At 33.9% G+C, this 20047-nt stretch overlaps 1 pseudogene; it reads left to right on the forward strand.

The window, feature by feature from the left end:
- The window catches only part of LOC149530387 (uncharacterized), a 161742-nt pseudogene that overhangs the window by 123918 nt on the left and 17777 nt on the right, over positions 1-20047 (forward strand).

The raw sequence follows: 20047 nt of genomic DNA on the forward strand, positions 1-20047 counted from the left end.
GGAAGTTAGTTGATGTCTTTTTCATGTGAGTTTTTTGCCTGATTTAAATTTGGAAGATTTAATATGGCTTACATATAAATGCATTTAATGCAATCTTCCTATATGAGAATGTGTGTCATTCTTTTTGAGTTGCCAGTTAAATATGTTTATACATACTTTTCTATAAAAAAAGGATATAGTGGATTGTCAAGTGTTATTTTATTTCCAAGATGATTTCTCAACATTGTATTGAAGTTATGTTTAATAATCACATGCTTGTGGTTATTTTATTTATTTGGCTATTTAGAATAGGTGGACTCTCAGAAGAAATTTAGGTGGAAATATTCGTCAACATATATGAATTTGTGAGAACTAAAATGTATTTTTATGTTTGTATCCTCCAAAAAGGTGGGTTGAGTCAGTACCTCAACTTGCAAAACATGGAAGAAAAAGCAACATAACTTTTACTAGATAGGAAACATAAATAATTATAGAGTTCACTAATATTTTTCATTTTTAGGTTGTGTATTTATTTTTAAAAGACTAAAATATCTAGACTAATATACACATGAGAATGGTCATGATCTTGGTTGCAAAATTGAACTAGGTTTTACCAAGACCAAGCACTAAACAAGCAAACTAGTGGGAATAATTCCTTACCTATCTGATATTAAACTTGATCCAAAATATGGATGAAAAAACAAATTTTGTATATCATCTAACAAAATTCTTTAATATTTAAAGGGAATGAGTGGGAACCATAGGGTGCTTCTGGAGAATGAGCACCAATACTGTAAGCATAGTTGCCATTATTTATGCATGCTTGAGAACTGGTGTCACCAATGATGCATCTTTTTCCATGATTTTCACCAAATCTTTCTTATTTTGATAGCACAATTTCACAAGCTAGCCTTTTCCTAAATCTAGCCTATGATTGCTTAGTGGTAAATTTGTACTATAATAGGATTTTTGAATGGATTAAATCCTCACTTAGGAATTTTTTTAACTATTATTATCAGTGTTTCATATCGCCATTGTTTAAAAAACATCATTTGTATGTTAAATGGAAGCTTTAGTTTTAATTTGATGTAAAATATTGAATTTTTGAAAGGCCCTTGTTTGATAAGTATGCAAATATTATAGAGGTAGAGAGAGTTGTCAGTGCTTTTCACAATCAGCGCACATTACTTGGGGTGAGTTTGTAATTTTCAACAACTTTATTTTCAAAGGGCAGTCTTTACTAGGCATATATATAATTAACATATCTACTAAATGTTATGTTTCTGAAGGGTACAAGTCTTTTATGAGTCAAATTTGTTGATGGTCAGTGGGAACAGATTGGAAATCTCTATCTTTCCATGATTTGGAAGCCCTTTGTAGAACATGAGTTTTGATACAAATCCTATATAGTGTTTTTCTTACACTCATAGATTCTTGTGTATTTTTTTTTATAAAGTTCAATCATTGTTGACATCCATAAATTCTCTATTCAAAATACACATATTTAATTTGATGTAGTGGTCTAAAATATATGAAAGGTATGAGCATTTCCTGACTCGAAATGCATGTGTCTTTGTGAGGTATAATGGAGCGTAAATTGTTTGTTGTCTCATTGAATAAACTTGCACTGCAAAAGGATATTGAGGAAGTGATTATTTTGTGAAACATGTAAGCAAAAGTGATAAGTGGTTCATCTTAGATGATTAGCTTTTATTTAGAACTTGCAATTCTTATATCATATTCATCATGTTTTCTTTTTCTTTTACTATCAATAAACATATGGGGTGGGTAAGTTGAAATATTCTAGTTCCTTTTCTAATTCTTGAGGCCTGTATGGTATTCGTAATCTTTATAAAGTCTTCCAAAAGTATTGAATGCATTAATCAATGAGCAATGTGGATAATTGAAATTTTTTAATATTGGGCATGGTAGTTTAGTGTTTTAGATTAAGGTAAAAGCAGGTTTTGAAGGGGGCCCAAAACCCTTTACATCAAAGAGGAAGATAAACCATTAAGTACAACTAGGTTTTAAAAGGACCTAAAACTAGCTAAACAACTAAACCAGGTTTTACAAGGACCTGTGACCAACAGAATCTTTTATTTTTTTGACAGATAGATATTTTCTGAGTTTGGTCTTGTTTATGACATATATAGCATGAAGGATGAACAGAAACAGAGAAAAGGTGGGGCATTTTTTACTATTTTTAATAGTTGGATTCATAAAAAGGTTTCAGGGTTGATATTGCCTTTGTTAACTATGAAATTATGTGTGTAGGATGTGCATTTGTTAAATATCCATCTAGAGAAATAGCTACGTTAGCTTTTAACAAATTACATGGAGCTTTCACAAAGAAGGTAAACATTGTGTTTTCAATTGCTAATATTTCCTTCAATGGGTGCTTATTTTTGATATAGTTCTCAAATGCAAAATACATTTTATCCTTATGAAAATTTATTATATTAGGGATGCAATCGACCTTTGACTGTATGGTTTGTAGTGCCTAAAAGACCCAAAGTTGGAGATGCAAGGTTCAGATTTCTATTTATCTTGTCATCTAAAACATGTTACATCAATATGTATCTTGAAATACTAGTGTTTTCCCAATTTATTATAGGTGTTAATTATTTTGTTATATTATCTAGAAATGGCCCCATGTTTAGAGGACTGGGCTTTGATGTTGAACAGCAAAGGCCATTTGGATCTAGGTGAGCCATTAGTAATTTAATGTGTTTGAGTTGGAGGCTTCAAATAATATATTTAGTAGAACCACATGTGTTGCTCATGTAGGCCTATTGTGAATGGTGGAGGCCACATAGGAGGATGGGGTGCACCTAGAAACTAGCAGCCAATGGGTGTAGCAAAAATAAGAATAACATCCCCATAAGTTGGATCACATCCATATGGAAGGCTATCAACTCCTAGTGGAAGATCATGACCTGTAGGAAGACATTCACCATTGGTAAGCCATTCAAGTATCACTTCATAGATTATATCATTTATATATATTATAAACATTTGGGAGTTTCCACTATTTTTTTTATGGAGAGTTGTATCATTGTTTAATACAGACATTAAGTGTGATGTATAGGTTTGATCTATTGGTGGCCCACATATTTTGGTAAATGGACCTATTGAAGGGCCTCTTCATGTGTCTACTCTAGTAGGAGACTCTGCAAGGGTGACTACCCCTTCTCTATAGTAGGTACTTTTTTTAGATTTTGTTTTTGTTTTTTTGTATTGTCCAGTCAGTATGATACATTTTAATTTGATAAGTTCTGATAAGGATTTGCATTTTTGGTTGCCTGTAGAAATGCTTTGGATAGAATTTTGTTTATGATATTTAGTGATGTGTTGGATGTTGTCCTTGATAGGGCTATAATTCATCTTCTTTGTAGCATCAAACTCAAGTTCAAGGTTGGTTACCACTAGTACAACAAACACATCAAATGCAATAATAGTTGTAGTCACCATTCCAAAATCCACATCAATCCACGTAATCTCATTCATAGTTGCAAACATCGCAACAATCATTGAATTTGCAACAATATGGTCAGCATGTGCAATCCTCTCAATTGCATAGCCAACAACCATCACAATCTCAATTACAAATGCAAGCCCAACCATCTTTACAAAAATACGGTCAACAGGTGCAACAACACCCACAACCACATGCCTAACAACCCACACAATTTTATTCACGATTGCAGGACTAGTAGTATTTGCAATAGTATGGTCAACAGTTACAATCTTCATAGCAACATGTTCAACAAACCCCATTTGGTCATGCACCAACTTCACAACAACCATCTACATATGTGCAATTGCCTATTTCTTAGTCTCTAATCTAGTCAAATGTTACCTCCTCCCTTTAGTAGATTCCTCCTAGCATGTTGTTATCTAACATACATCCCCAAGCTCAGCAACTATCACAACAGCAGTCGATGCAACAAGCATCACAATAGCATCCCTCTAGTCAACTATTACATCAATAGATGCCTGATGTGCAAAACAATGTTCAACCCCAATAACACCTTTCATTCAACAATAGATCTAGTAGCCTCTAGTACCAACACCTTTAGCACAAGACTTAACTCAATCCCAGCAACAACCACTCTTAATGCACCTTCAACAACAAAAAGTGCAAGATAAACATTGTTAATAAATATAATGACTCAAACTATATGAGTGAATGTGAAATGTCTTAAGAATACTTATTCATGATGTTGGGACTCAAAATTGAAGCCCTAATATTGAGTATCATTGAAAAAATCAAGTCCTTAAGCACTTTTGGGTGCAAATATACTCGACTGTACTTGTGAGGCCTAAGAGGTGTTTAGTGTTTATAACACCTTGCATTCAATACATCTTTGTGTTCCACAAAGATAAATTGCCATTATGAACCATTTCGTGAAGTCCCATTTTGAAGAATTTGCATTTTTTCCCAAGTGTCAAATAGTGACAGGAGGCTATGTTTGCAATTGAATATCTTGCACCCAATAATGTTTCATGACTCACTGGTTTGGGAGTGTTTAGTATCCATACTAGAGAATGTTTGGGATTTTGAGTCATTTTGAATCCGTTTGACTAGGTTTTGAATCTCTCAAAGTTGGTCATTTACTAATGTCATGCTGATGTGAATTGTTCAGAATTCTAGGAGGCCCTATTTGACTTGTTATAACTTTGACCGAGTTGACTAAATTGAGAAAATTCCTTTTTCATTTCATTTTAGAGGTCAAAGACTTGCTATGTTTTAATTTTGATCTTATGAGAAATCTGTTTGATCATTTTTTGAATGCGATTCCAAATGCAACTTGCAACTTTTTACTAGTGTCAAGAAAGGTAGATTTATTAGTACCCCTGTTCATGATGTCATATCTCAAAATTTGTGATAGGTAAGATCAAATGGATTGTACCACCATGTTTTACTTTGAAAATACTTTAAGTGTGTCAATTTTTAGATCTTAATGAATCCATCTGCACTTTTTCCCATGTCCATTCCATTTGCCAAATATCACTTTTCTAACATTGCTTCTAGTTTGCAAATTCGAGTAGCCTACTTTGACCGCTTTCCATTTGTGCCCAGTTATTCATCATGAGCCCCAATCCTAGATTTATGTTGTCCTCATGATAGTGAATCGATTCCCCAATTTTTTTTCCCCCAAGTGTTAGTCTGCCCTTTTTTTAGAGCCAATTCCAAACGTGATTTATTGTTTTCTGACATGTTTTCTTACAGGGAGTTATGAGAGGGCAACTTCGCAATTCAATATCTTTTGACTGAGAATTTTTCATGAGACAATATTTAATTTGATAAGAGTATGCAGAACAAAGAATCAATATGTTTGATTTCAAAGCCTGGTCAGGTGTTTTTGTCAATTTTTAAGGGTAGTCAAAGGACCTTCTGGCACTAAATAGACAATTTGCAGATTAATGATAAAATAAGTTTTAAATGATTCTTCAGCGGTTAAATTTTTTTTGAATAAGTATCAGATGTTCTATGGATCAGTTTGGCACTATAGTCATTTGAAAACAAAACAAAAATTATCCGTACCCGCTTTAGGGCCCACCTAATCGCATCGGACTAATAAGATATTGGAAAATGGTGTTCTAAAAATGTCGATATTTGAATGATTTAGTTGGAATATCCATAGCTCAATATGCAAATAGGATAGGTCAATTGGGAGTGATTGCAAAGTTTTTGCGACTTGCGTAACTTCTATATATGATGCCTTTAATCTCAGTGGAATTTCAACAAATGAGACAGCAAAAGCAATTGTGCAAGAAAGGAAATTAAGTTCTAATACTGTCAAGAAAATAATAGTGTGTATTGTTGAAAATATTTCCACTCCAAGTTTAATGCCTCACCAATGTTGGAAATGTTGAGAAACAAAAGATTAGTTTATGTGGGAGACTAAATTAATCAGAACTAGTGGGAGCCCATGCTCTGCCTTTTGAGGGTTGTGGTACCACATGATGGAGGAAAAATGAAGGCCAGAGATAATGGCCAATTGCTTAAGTATTTTATAAAGGATTATAATTGCATGCCAGAACTAGAGCTTACTCTAAATTTTCTACAAGGCAATGAAGGAAAATATGTAATTTCTTAGAGAAGATTGGAAGGGTTCGATTTCCCCCCTTATTGCTTCATTTTCATCTAACTTTCCAAGAGATTGGTTTTCTATTAAACAATACTTTGCAGCCAAAACACTTGTTGAATCACACGCCTTTGAAGTTGATGATTATCTTGGTTTTGGCATGGTGCCTTTGGTAGATTTATTTAACCATAAGACAACAACAAAGGATGTTCACTTTACATTTGAGTGCAACGTTGATGATTCTGATATTGATTCTCATGAAGCATCTTTGGTTGATGGAGAGCATAATGGTGATTCATCCAATAAATTTTTAGGCTTCACAATCCTAAAAAAATATGATGATGCTAGTTTAGACTCAAACCTTAATGAAAATGGCATTGATGACATGCAGGATACTTTCTTATCCTCAAAAAAGGGAAACCAATTTTGGGGTTTTTGAATATCCCAACAATTGATTTACCTAGCCCAGATTATTGATGAAAACAAGCCCAGTAGTTCCTCCACAGAAGTAGACAAAGTAATGTAGCCAGAAATCAAGGCTTTAGAGCAACTGTAACACACCATGATCTTCTCCTATGGTGGGATTGGCTTGAAAAAGCTGGGGTTTTCCCCTATATCTATGACAAAAATCCAATCTTCATGTTGGTTCATATCATCTACCCGCGTGTCATGATTTTGCATAGGTTGTGGATGGTTTGAATTTTGTTGGCAAAGGTTAGAGTGGATGGCAATGTTGTGCAGCAATATTGTGAAAGCCATCCATGGCTATGATACAGGAAGTCATTTGAAGGTAGCCCACATCAGAGGCAACAGGTGATGGCATAGAACAATAGATGATTTATGACTCTCTTTATGAACATTTGTCTATATCTTGTTTAAACTTATCATCTTTTAAGCCTAGTATTTTGAACCTTTTAATGTATAAAGTGTGAACTTGCAGCATGAAAATGATAGTTGATATTATGTTTAAAAAGGGTTCATTTTGTTAAGTCTTTCTTCATGTATGCTTAACATGGGTAGGTTTTCCTACAATCGAAAAGATTGCGGAGCCGTTAGTTGAATAATTGATGCTTTTCTTATAAACTAATAAATATTAATAGATGTTGTGTAATGCCCCATCAAGGGATCCAAAGAATTAACCTAAAATATCACTAAGTTTGCCAAACAATTTTTTTTCAAACACGAAAGTAAAACCATTCATAACATCTACGGAAGCAATAGTAACATCCAACTAAAAGTAAAACATAACATACATAACAGATTACATTCTTTAAAGATCCCTTAATGTTGAATTACATCTAAATCAACCATTCATCTAACATCACATTCTTATAAAATAACAATGATACATCCAACATTCTTAAACCATATTCAAGTGTCCTTTTTGTAACTACATTTTAGTTTAGCTCAATCATCCACTCTACAAGATACAAGGTATGAAAGGCTTAAAAGAATAAACATATGTGTAAATAAAGTACATCAACATCCAATATTAATCCATGATGCAATTAGAGTAAATGAAACCACATATCATACATGATACATCATCATAGGAGAAAACCATAAATCACAAACATAAATAATTAAGTGCACGATTCCTCTCAACCGTTAATAGCATCATTAGACTATCATGAATCCTAGTCATCCCTCTGTGCGTAACATTCCAAAGCACCGAAGAGATCATCAATATTATCATAGTAGGAATGTCACTCCTAAAACATCCTACTAACATACAAAGTAAAGCATAAAGTAACATCATCTAACATATGCAAATCATCAATATAAGAAACATACCAATAAATACATCCATCATAAGGTATATCATCTATCATAATATTCTAAGATCATAATGAAGATAGATACCAACCAAGAAATCATCAACCATGGTGTCTCAGACGGATCTCAAATGATAAGAGTGGAAAATACACTACCACCTGACCATGTGGAACCTAAGTGGTCCACTCCCACTGTGCTGAGGAGATAATCTCAAGTCCCAAACAGGCTATCCAATAACACATGGCATAAATCTCTATAAGTTCAAAAATCTTAAAAGTATACTAACTCAAAGGTTCCAAACACAAAATCGACATCTAATTCCCAGAGGCACAACAATAAGTACACCATAAGAGGTATGCAAAATCTACAGAGGAGACTCAGGCTACATACTAGAGAGTGTCATCACATGGCTGCTTGAGTTACCCTGGACTAGTCTCTCATTAGACCCCAGACCCTCAAGTGTTGAGTTACCCTGGACTGGTTACTCTGAACCTCGGACCCTCAATGTGGCACATGTGGAAACCAAGAAGCCCTCTCAAGAAGATGAGGCACTTCTCCCATCCTTAGTCTATACAAGCACTCAAGGCATGGGTGGTTTAAATATCTCTAACTTATCTTTTTAGTGTGTTTTCCCTCCATAAATTTTAATTACTAGATTATCACTTATTACATAACTTGCATTAGGTTACCCTGGTACTGACCACTTTGGGGCCCGGACCCCTATGCAAGCCACTCCCATAGTCATGTACCTAGACAACCTCTCCTAGGCACATAAATCCACAGTTGTGTCCCATACCACAACACTCATAAAAATCAAACTTGGTTCCTTAATAGGAAACCTGATAATAAGATGGTTCTCCCATCCGAGAATACATAAAACTCCTCAAAATAAACCTCATAAATATAATCTCCAATACAAATCACAATATCCATTGGTTCTTAACAAGCTACCAAAGAATATCTCAAAGCAATACTGATCAAAGACTCCAAAATGGTTGAGTCCAAACATGTCACATTATGACATAATCAATAAATAAATCAACACTTCAGTCCCATCATGGTGACTGGAAAGCAATCCAAGGATAACTGATCGATGACTCAAAAATGGTTAAGACAAGTGTCTCAGATACAAATAACTTAGCTTCATTCAAGAAGATTTATAAGCAATAACAATCAGTAATACAATCATCTCATAGAGCATACGATCACATAACCATGGTTGGGTTTATAAAGATCAAAATTAAGACATCATCATGACATCACAATCATAACCCCTGAGCCTCTGGTAGACGTCCTATAACTGGTCAACACTAGTCAACCCAAAACCCAAAACAAGAAGCATATAGAATACACAATGCAAACACATGTTTTGATTTATTAAAGTCACATAGCTGAATAATGTGTAGAGTTTTAGTTTTCCATTTGCAAGTATACTTCAAGTGTCTTAAGTTTCATCATTTGACCTACAAGTCATCCCATTTGTTCCCCGATAGCATTATCTTTACATTCTTAAGAATTACATTCTAAGAATAACTTAAGGATAAATATTTACTCATTAAACTGATCATCATTGATCCTTAATTAAATTGTTTTCTTTATTTAACTATGATCCATATTCCAATTTATTAACTCTTCTCTAATGTTACTACAACTTTTCGAGATAATCAAATGATCATTTTTTGTTAAATTATAAGAGAACCAATTATCAATCTTTGAATAAGAAGAATATAACTTTATTTATCTCAATCAATTAACACATGTACACAATCCATGACCCTTTAACATTCTAATAGTTCTCAATTAAATATTACTAAGTCTCATCATTAAAATATTTAAGGTCATTGTTCAAATCATTAGAATAAGACTTATCAACTTCGATATCAATATTTTTTTTACAATCTCATTAAAAGAATTATATCAATTAAATCTCCATTACATAACATAATTATTAATTAAATTTAATTAACTCTCATTAATTGATTTAATTAATAATTACATAATCATAGCAACGTTCCAATTAATATCGATTGACTAATAACTAACTATAATTTGTACGTTAAAAGTCAACTATAACTCAAATCTCTAATACTCATATTAATAGTTCAATAACGGCTTGTTATTATTTAATAGCAAGTTATAAGAAATCTATAATGACCACATTCGTCAACATTCCCTTGACAAATTCATATTATCATTAATCATTTCAAATAAGGCTCTATTGCATAACTTAATTATTAATATCACAGTTATAATATCAACTCAATGAATATCAATTGATTACAAATCAATTATACTTCAAATTCAAAAACTAATATCTTTATAAAACTTTAATCATTAAATAATCTCCACTAGATTAAATCTAATCGAATTTATTGATAACTATCTACACCATTATTTATTTATAGTTTGTTAGACCCAACAAACATTAATAAATAATAAACTCATCAAAACTATTATTAATTGATCTTAAAGAAGCCCTTCAAACTTCATTGGTTAATATTTAACTAATTATAATTTGTAAGTTATAAGTAAACTACTATTTTCAAATTTAAAGTATTTTCTAGGTAGAAGAGATTCTTGATTCCACCCATTTTTATATTTAAATGTTAGGTGCAATTACTCGTAGTAATTGATTATTTTAAACTATCAAAATAATGCTTATCAATTTTCAATTAATCAATCTATTACATAACTTAATTGATAACTCAATGATTATTATCAAGCAAGAAGACTTCCTTTAACCCTATAGTCATCTCGTTTAAATAGTATAATCCTCGGAATGTTTTGAAATCAACCTTCCTAAACTCAACTAAGGGTAAATGTTTGAATCATTATAATTTAATGTTCTCTCAAGAGATGATTCCGATTTAATCGTAGTATAATGAATTTTCTTTCTTCTATCTCGACCAATTAGTCTCGTTAAAACTATTTATACCATTACTCATTAATAATATTATCCATTAAATAATGATCTCATTAATAATTCAATTATTTAATTCCACTTATTAATATCTCTTTTCTTTTGATTTTCCCTCATTTAAAAATCTATTTACTTAAATTGACTAATAATTAATTACACTTATTAACTAATCTTAATTAAATTTGATTTAATTAGATTAGATAATAAATTATATAAAACTAATGCATATTAATAAGATTCTACTAAGGGAAGATTCCAATAATATCTTTAATTTATTCCATGCTTTGATATATTATTCTTTGTGAAGTTTAAGCATAAAGAACTCTTGGTTATGAAAAATGGAGAAATATTTGTCTTTGAATAAAACAGTCTCAGTACAAGGGTCATATCTCCCTAATGAACCGTTGGATCGGGCTGAAATTGAAATATGTTGGAGAGGGCCAAGTTGCGCCAATTCTGACTAGAGCGATCAAATAAATTTGATCACAATAAAAAGTTATGAATGACTGAGTTCGGGTCTATCCAAGGGGCAGCGACAGGACAATTTGTGATGAATTAAAAATTTCTCCTAAAAGGTAATTGTTCTCTAAATTTATCCAATAATTTCACTAATGGATTTGGCCATAAATCTTGAAACCAATTTCAAATCTATTTCAATTTGATTCTAATTCGAACCCAACCCCGTTTAGATCTAATTTCTTCCTTAATTGGATCTAGGGTTTTTATATTGTTTTCTTCTCAACCAATAAAATATCTAGATTCCAATTTAAGTGTAGATTCAATTACAAAGAGTATTCAAACACATATAACAGACATGATGAAGACAGGAAGAGAAATAGTGCAAAGAGAATATGCGAATATCACGAGTGCACCTGGACACTGATGCTAATTTTGTCATGCCTCAGAAGTCTACAGAAAATTCTTTTCTTCTCCATCATTCGCAATTCCTCCAAGGTCCAAGCCAACTGAATCTTCCAAATGACTAGAAGTGCTAGAAGAAGCATAGGAGCAAGTAGAAAATATATGAGCATGTAAAAGCATATGAGCATGTAGAAGCATATGAGCTTCTCAAATGCATGTAAGCCTTGAAGCTTCCACTTTAGCTTGAAGCTTGTAGCTTGTAGCTTCCATTAAGCTTGTCCAAACACACTAGGAGAGCCTCTATTTAAAGGCCTCTAAGATGCATCTAGAGTGTCTTTAGAAACAACTAGAAGATAAGCATGACAACCAAGCATGGGTCTTCTCCAACCTTCTAGATGAGTCTTAGCTTGTAGACACCATGTGCTTAAATAAAATGCTAACTTCTAAGTGTAGACAACTTGTGCATTCTTAAAGTGCAAACCCCTGTGTTGTCTACATGACAACTTTCGAGAATTTGCCAACTCCTATGTGAGCAAATATTAAAATAATGCACAATAATTAATATTTAATTTACTCTTTCCAATTTTATTTATTTATTTTATTAAATCTCATGCACTAACTTTAATATCTCCACATTTCAATCTTAATATATTTATATTTTAATCACATGAGATCTAAAATCTTTTAATAATTTTAATATATTTTTCCCTTTTAAATTTCATTTTCTAAAACTTAATTGCTAAAATATTTATTAGCTTTGATATTATTATTATTTAGTCATTTATTTAAAAATGAGCTCCAAATATATTATTATTAAAATGAATATTGTCACATTCCAAATTTAAACTTTTAACTTTTTATTTTCAAATTTAATTATTTTATTTAATTAATTAAATAAAATAAATATTAAAATACCATATTAATTTTTCATTAAATTAAACCATTAATTAAATCTTTTAATTAGGCTTAATTAATAGAAAATACATCAAAGACTCACAAGGTGAAAATATGAAAACCCATCATAGCCAAAATACATAGAAAATCAAACCAAGGGTTAATATCACGAATTATGTCATCTGACACATTCGGAGGGTACTCAACTCAGATACTTGTCTTAATTTTCCAATTAGAACAAATGGCTTAAAGGGTTGGAATTTGGATTTGAGAATTTATCTCTCCTCTCTTATCATTGAGATGATGTGATAGGGTACGCTCATCCTGGCAATTTAGGGAAGTCGATACCCAGTACCTGCAATCTACATAAAAACTATGCATGTACAAACACAATATATACTAAACTAAATAGGCAATGGCAAGAAGTGGTGCATCGTGTAGATCCCAACTTGCAGGTGACTACGACTCCCTTCCTTAACCACATCAAACACGCCATACAAAAGCAAACATGCAAAGAAAATATGCACACCATACACATGCAAGTATGGGGTAAGTATCCATAAGAAAATACATATGATAATAAATCATCTTACTAATCATCATTAATAACTGCAAACACTAAAAATAATCATCATGCATACATGAAATATAAATTCTAAGTGATCTCATCACATAATAAACTGAATCCATAACACAATATCTAATAGTCTCAAAACAATGTTGCTAACCATCAACATAAAACCAGCTCTAAAAGAGTTCAATAATGATAACAAAATGCGAACTAGGAGCAGGCACTACATGTTGTCAGAAGTTTTGTATGTATCATTTATGTTCGCAGGAATCTAAGTCGGGCGGGAATCAACCAAATGACCATGAAAGACTCTCATTGAGGAAGCACTGGTGTTAATGAGACTCGGCGGCAAAAACCAGAAGGGACTTGTTTTCATGGATGATAAGCGGGACTTGGTAAAGCAAATGAGCAAGAAAGTAAGCACTGAAGTGGTTAGTTAAAAATGCATGGAGTTGTTATGGATACCTGGATTCTTGGAGGATGGTTTAAGTCAGAAAGAGGAGAAAATATAGCATCTGTTGTGCTCTATATTTATGAGAATTCAAGGGAATAGTTAATGCTTTTGCATGTTGTAACAAACTATCCTTCATGACGAATTCATAAATTTAGGAGTTTTTTATTCCTTCTCTTTAAATAAGATGTTGTCTGTATTCAAAAGGTCAAGAGATAAGAGAGGAGAATAATAGAAGGATAGATTGCTAGTTATCTAGTTTTTTCGAAATCTGTGTACCACTACATGTTTGAATGAATATATGATTTTGCTGAGTTCTTACACTTTTATCTGAAATTATCTTTCCTTCATTCTTCCATGGGGGCCCACATAGAATGTGGAGTTTATTTTAGTCATTAGGAGTTATTCAGTTTCATAAGTTATTTAGCTTCCTAAGTTAAGTGTAAAATTGTTGTTCCTGCAACCATTGGAAATAGAACCAGTTATTGTTGCATTTGGTAATTATCTTTTCTATTGGTAAAATAGATTTCCTCAGTAGTATTTGCATTCAAAGTAGTAGTGGCTTTTAGTGAAAATTAGAGCATATACTTTGCAGACATCATCTCAAGTTCACACTCTTGGATTGACATTTAATGGAGATCAGCATAGTGCTTTGGTAGTGAAGGATGTCTAATCTTATAGCTAAAAAGGTATTATATTGGCCAGACATTTTTGGCGTTGTTGCCAAGGATGGTGTCAATCTAGTATTCACTATAGAGTCATCTAGTTAGTTTCATTTTAGTATCTTACATGCATAGGAGAAGAGACCATCTTGGAAGATTTCTTCTCAACTTCAATCAGGAAGATCCTTTTCCTGAAAAAGAAGAAGGAAGAAAAGAAGAAGAAGAACTATTTGAGAATGTGTTTGCAGAAGTATTGAATCAAGAACACTCACCAACCACATCTGAAGAATCTCTCCATTTTAATAATCTTTTTGACGAACCTGAATATCAAGATAATCCACTAGCTCTAGTTATTTATCAACCCCCACTAGGACATCCACAAATGGCAGCTTCTCAGCCTACCTTTCCATTTCCAATCCTTGCTCAGCAGGGTAACCAAAATCTAAAGAGCATACCCTCTGCTGCTCTACCAAAGTTTTATGGCCTTATTACTAAAGACCTAGAGACCCTTCTCTTTGAGTTTGACATTCTTTTCCAAAGCTATGATTACATCATAGACACTCCCAAACTAAAGTTGTTCCCATCAAATCTCAAGGCGGCTGCTTTGAGATGGTTTATGAGTCTGGGTGCCAATGTTGTGACAGACTGGCAACATATGAGTAATCTGTTCCTTAATAAATACAAGGAATATTGTAGAGGCCATGATTTAAAAGGAGATGACATCTTTAAAATGTCACAAAGGGAGGAAGAGACTTTGGAGGACTATGTTGCTTGGTTCATGTTTAACTTGCAATGTAATACACAGCATCAATTAAATGAGGAATCTCATAAGCATCTCTTTTTGAAAGAGTTCATGATAGGAGTATGGAAGCCTTAGACTTGATGGTTGGAGGTGACATTACATAGAAGACGTGGACTGAAATTTTGAATATTTGTTTGAATTATTCAGGAGCAATGACAAAAAAAGGACGAGGTGTAAGAGACTTGCTTCAAAAAACCCCTGGTGCAGGAGTGTCCAAAGCAAAACTATCAAATCTCCTATTAGATTTCAAGAAAGACATCATTAATGATGTCGCTACTCAACTGGACATCATGAAAGCACAAAGGAAGAAGGAGGAAGATGATCTTATGCTGGCAGAGTATTGTCCTCATTGCAAAGAAAAGAAGTTCAACTACTGATGTAAACCTGTTGCTAGCATGAACTCACAGCATGTGCCTACGGAGTTCAGAGCGATTGATGAAAATGGAGAAATTATCTATGTTAACCAACATAGGTCGTGGGCTCAAAAATTGGGTATTCCTCAAGACTCACTTCATAATTATAGTGGTAATAGTCAATGGCAACAGCAATAGGGTAGTCAAAACAATTGGCAGCAACCTAACCAAGGTTGGCAACAACCTAACCAACGGTTCTTAGAATTGGCAGCAGCATCAGCTAGCCTTGCCACCGCCTCTTGAATCACAAGCTCTAATGCCTCCTATAGCCAATACAACCCCTCCTAAACAACCACAATTGCCTGCACAACCCACACCCAATCCTAATAATGCAAAACCCTCAGCCCAACAACAAAGTTATTCCATCACCTTGAATGATATTCATTTATGATCTGAAACAACATTTGCATCACCTCAGTAGCCCATTATAACAAAAGTAGATGATACAAATACTAAATCCATTCAAGAACCTACCAACATCATTTCTCCTATAGCCAAGAAACCACCATTTCCTAGTAGGTTGACAAAACAAGTATTGCCGAACAAGAATCAAGTTGCATTAGACTTGCTTGATCAACTCAAGCAAATGACGGTGAAAATCCCTATGCTTGACACAATAAAAGAAGTTCATATATATTCAAAAGCTATCAAGGAAGGATGTGTTAAACTCCAAGAAGGAAAAAGAAAGATCCAAAGACTATCCATGTTCTTGGCCAGCTTTCTAATCTTATGCTTGATAACCCAAGGATACCCAAGTATGCAGATCTTGGAAGTCCAGTAGTCATCCTTACCATCCAAGGAATACAAGTACAGAATGTCTTAATAGATTTAGGAGCATCCATTAATGTAATGACTAAGGAAGTGATGTGCAAGCTAAACATTATTGGTCTTAGGCAAACTCCAACAATATTGCAACTAGCAGATAGTTCTACTATTGTTCCCGATGGTATGTTGGACGATGTCATTGTTACCTTACATTCATGGGATTACCCGATTGATTTTGTAGTACTTTCTCCAAAAATAGGTACTGGGGGATATCCTATCATCCTAGGATGACCATGGTTAGCAATAGTAGATGCCTATATTGCATGTCAATCAAGGAAAATGGCCATTTTAGATGGTATAAATACTAAAAACTTAACCCTATATTCTCCTGCTCAACCTCTGCTCCAAGATGACCAAGTTGTCTGGCCAAACATGGGGAATCCTGAAATGGACTTGGATTCTATTAAACAATTGATGATGATTTCAAGGGATTCATTTGTAAGCATTAAAGAAGAAGATGAGTTCATTTCCTCCATCATCTTGAATGAATATGAAACACAAATTGAGACATCTTCTACACATGATCGTGTTCTAGAAAGTATCTTGCCTTTTCCATCCCAATCTCATTATTTTGAGTCTGCACAACTACCACATTCACTCCTTCCACATGAAATAGATTCATCACCAATTTCTCACATCTCAATGGTTGAAAAAGTAGTCAAGATAGCAATTGCTCCAGGAAAAGAACTTAACTTAAGTAAATCCTTGTCTCAAGAACAACATCATGATGTCCTGCAACTGTTACAGAAACACCAAGATGCTTTTGCATGGGAATATATGGATATGAAAGGTTTGGACCCCACACTCTGTACTCATAGAATCTACATCAATCCTGAGTGCAAACCTATGAGACAACCTCAACGTAGGATAAACCCAGCATTAAGGGATATTGTCAAAAATGAGCTGCAAAAACTACTCAATGTTGGTTTCATATATCTTATTTCAGATAGCCAATGGGTTTCACCATTGGTTATTGTACCAAAAAAAGGAAAAAAATGGAAAGTTCGCATAGATTATAGAGAACTCAATGCGGCCACCAAAAAGGATCATTTTCCATTACCATTTGTCAATCAAGTTCTTGACAATCTTGTAGGGAAGAAGTACTTTTCATTCATAGATGGGTTCAGTGGCTATAACTAGATCCAGATAGCACCTGAGGATCAAGACAAAACTACATTCACATGTCCACGGGGGACATTTGCTTATTATTTCCTACCATTTGGTTTGTGTAATGCACCTGCAACCTTCCAAAGGGCTGTCATTAGTATTTTTTCTGATATATCTACAGACTATTTAGAAGTGTACATGGATGACTTCACTACATATGGGCAGACCTTTGAGGAAGCCAAAGAAAATTTGGATAAGGTCCTACAAATATGTAAAGACTATAACCTATCTTTAAACAGTGTAAAGTGCTTTATAATGATGCAAGAAGGAGTGGTGTTGGGACACTTTATTTCTCCCAAAGGGATTGAAGTGGATCCAGCAAAAATAGAGGTTATCCATACATTATCTGTACCAACCAAACTAAGGGAAGTCAAGAGTTTTCTAGGGCATGCAGGTCATTATCAGTGCTTTATCAAAGATTTTAGTCAAATTGTAGCTCCTATATATAAGTTGCTTCAAAAAGATACTGAGTTTGTATGGAATGATGATTGTACAAAAGCCTTCCTGTAGCTTAAAGAAGTCCTTTCGATAGCACTAGTTCTCCAAGGACCAAATTGGGAGTTGCCTTTCTACATACACACTGATGCTTTAGACCATGCCATTGGAGTCGTACTTGGTCAAAACTTAGATTCAATAGAACATGCAATATACTATATTGGCAAAAATCTTCAAGGAGCCGAATATAATTACACTGTAACAGAGAAAGAGCTGCTTGTTGTAATTTATGCTCTGAACAAGTTTAGACACTATGTTACAGGATATCAAATATTTGTGCACACAGATCAGTCTGCTATCAAATATCTAATGAACAAACTAGCAATCTCTGGACGATTGGCCCGATAGTTGTTGTTGATGCAAGAATTTGACATAACCAAGTAAGGAAAATGTTGTAGTTGATTTATTGTCTCATCTTCAGAGAGCTGATGATCCTACAATCATAGAAGATAGTTTTCCTGATGAACATCTCTTTCTTCTATCAGCACAAAATCCTTGGTATGTTGACATTGCCAACTATCTCACCACTGGAAGAACACCCCCACACTCCTCTTGCAAGGAAAAGCGGCTGTTGGCAGAAAAGAGTTTTAATTTCTCATGGATCTCAAGGTTCATGTTTTATACTGGGCCAGACTAGGTGACACGAAGGTGTTTCTGAGAAGATGAAACATATGATGTTCTTTGTGCTTGTCATGACGAGCCCTATGGTGGTCACTTTGCTAACAAATAGACTACATTAAAGATTTTGAATATAGGTTATTATTGGCTTACACTTCACAAGGAGGTGGCTAAGTATACAAAAAGATGTGACAAATGCCAAAGAATGAGTCACTTGACAAGGATGGATGAAATGCCCCTGTAGCCATAGATAGTAGTAGCACCATTTGACAAATGGAGAATTGACTTTGTTGGTCCCATTGAACCACCATCAGAAGGAAAAAGTTACATCCTGGTATGCACCGACTATGTTACTAAATGGGCAGAAGCGAAGTCTATGAAGCACCCTCGGTATAACAATGTTGCAAGGTTCCTGTATGAATTTATTTTCACTAGATATGGTGTTCTAAGAGATTGAAGTAAAATTAAGGGCCTCAATTTACATCTAATCTAATAGTTGCACTTATGGAGGAGTATAAAATTTGACATGGTAAATCTTCCCTATACCATCCACAAGCTAATGGACAAGTTGAAGTGACAAACAGGGAGTTGGAAAATATACTCACTAAAATAGTGTCCTTACATAAGAAGGATTGGGTAGCCCAACTTCCTGAAGCCTTATGGGCATATCGAATAGCATGGAAGTCTACTACTGGGTTCACCCCTTTTGAGCTCCTATATGAAAAAATGCTCTTATGCCCATTGAATTTGAACACAAGACTCTGCAGGCAGCCCTAGAACTAAATATCACTCTTCCTACAGCACAACAAGACCATATATTTCATCTCAATGAGCTAGATGAATGGCACAAGTCAGCTCTTCATAACACAGAGTTGATATAGAGTCAGAGGAAACAATGGCATGATAAATTTATCAAAGATAGAGAATTCTCAGTTGGTGATTGGGCACTACTATATGATGCATGCTATCAGCATCATCAAGGAAAATTAAGACCAGATGGCTTGGACCATATGAAATTGTTGAAATTTTTAGTAATGGAGTAGTTCAATTATCTACAATTGATCCAGTCAAATTTAAACTCCTGGTTAATGGACATCGTCTAAAGCTATATCATAAACCAGCCACCAGGGAGAAATTTCCTCAACAATTCAAAATAGCAGAAACATCTCTTCCTACAGCCTCTATGTCTGAGTCTTCCATCAGATGCTTATAGCCCCTTGAATTTATTTCAAGGTCTTCATAATAAAAATTTCACATTTTATGTAGAATTCATTTCTTTTCTATTTCATTCCATCTCACTTTCTTATCTTTCCATCATCACTCCATTCCATCATTTTTCTGTGGTACAGTATTCTTCTGAGCAAACTTCCTATCGCACTCCAAGTTAGGTGACGCTCAACTTCTCTTCATTTATTCATTTTATTATTTATTTAGAATAGCATAATTATTTTGATTTTTGGAATTCGCAATCTTTAAGACCTGGTGGGACCCAGTGGTGATAGGTTGGTGGGGGTGGGGAGG

This window comes from Cupressus sempervirens, chromosome 11 (assembly GCF_028749045.1).
Source record: "Cupressus sempervirens isolate cs-2001-9-10 chromosome 11, ASM2874904v1, whole genome shotgun sequence".
Classification (NCBI taxonomy): Eukaryota; Viridiplantae; Streptophyta; class Pinopsida; order Cupressales; family Cupressaceae; genus Cupressus; species Cupressus sempervirens.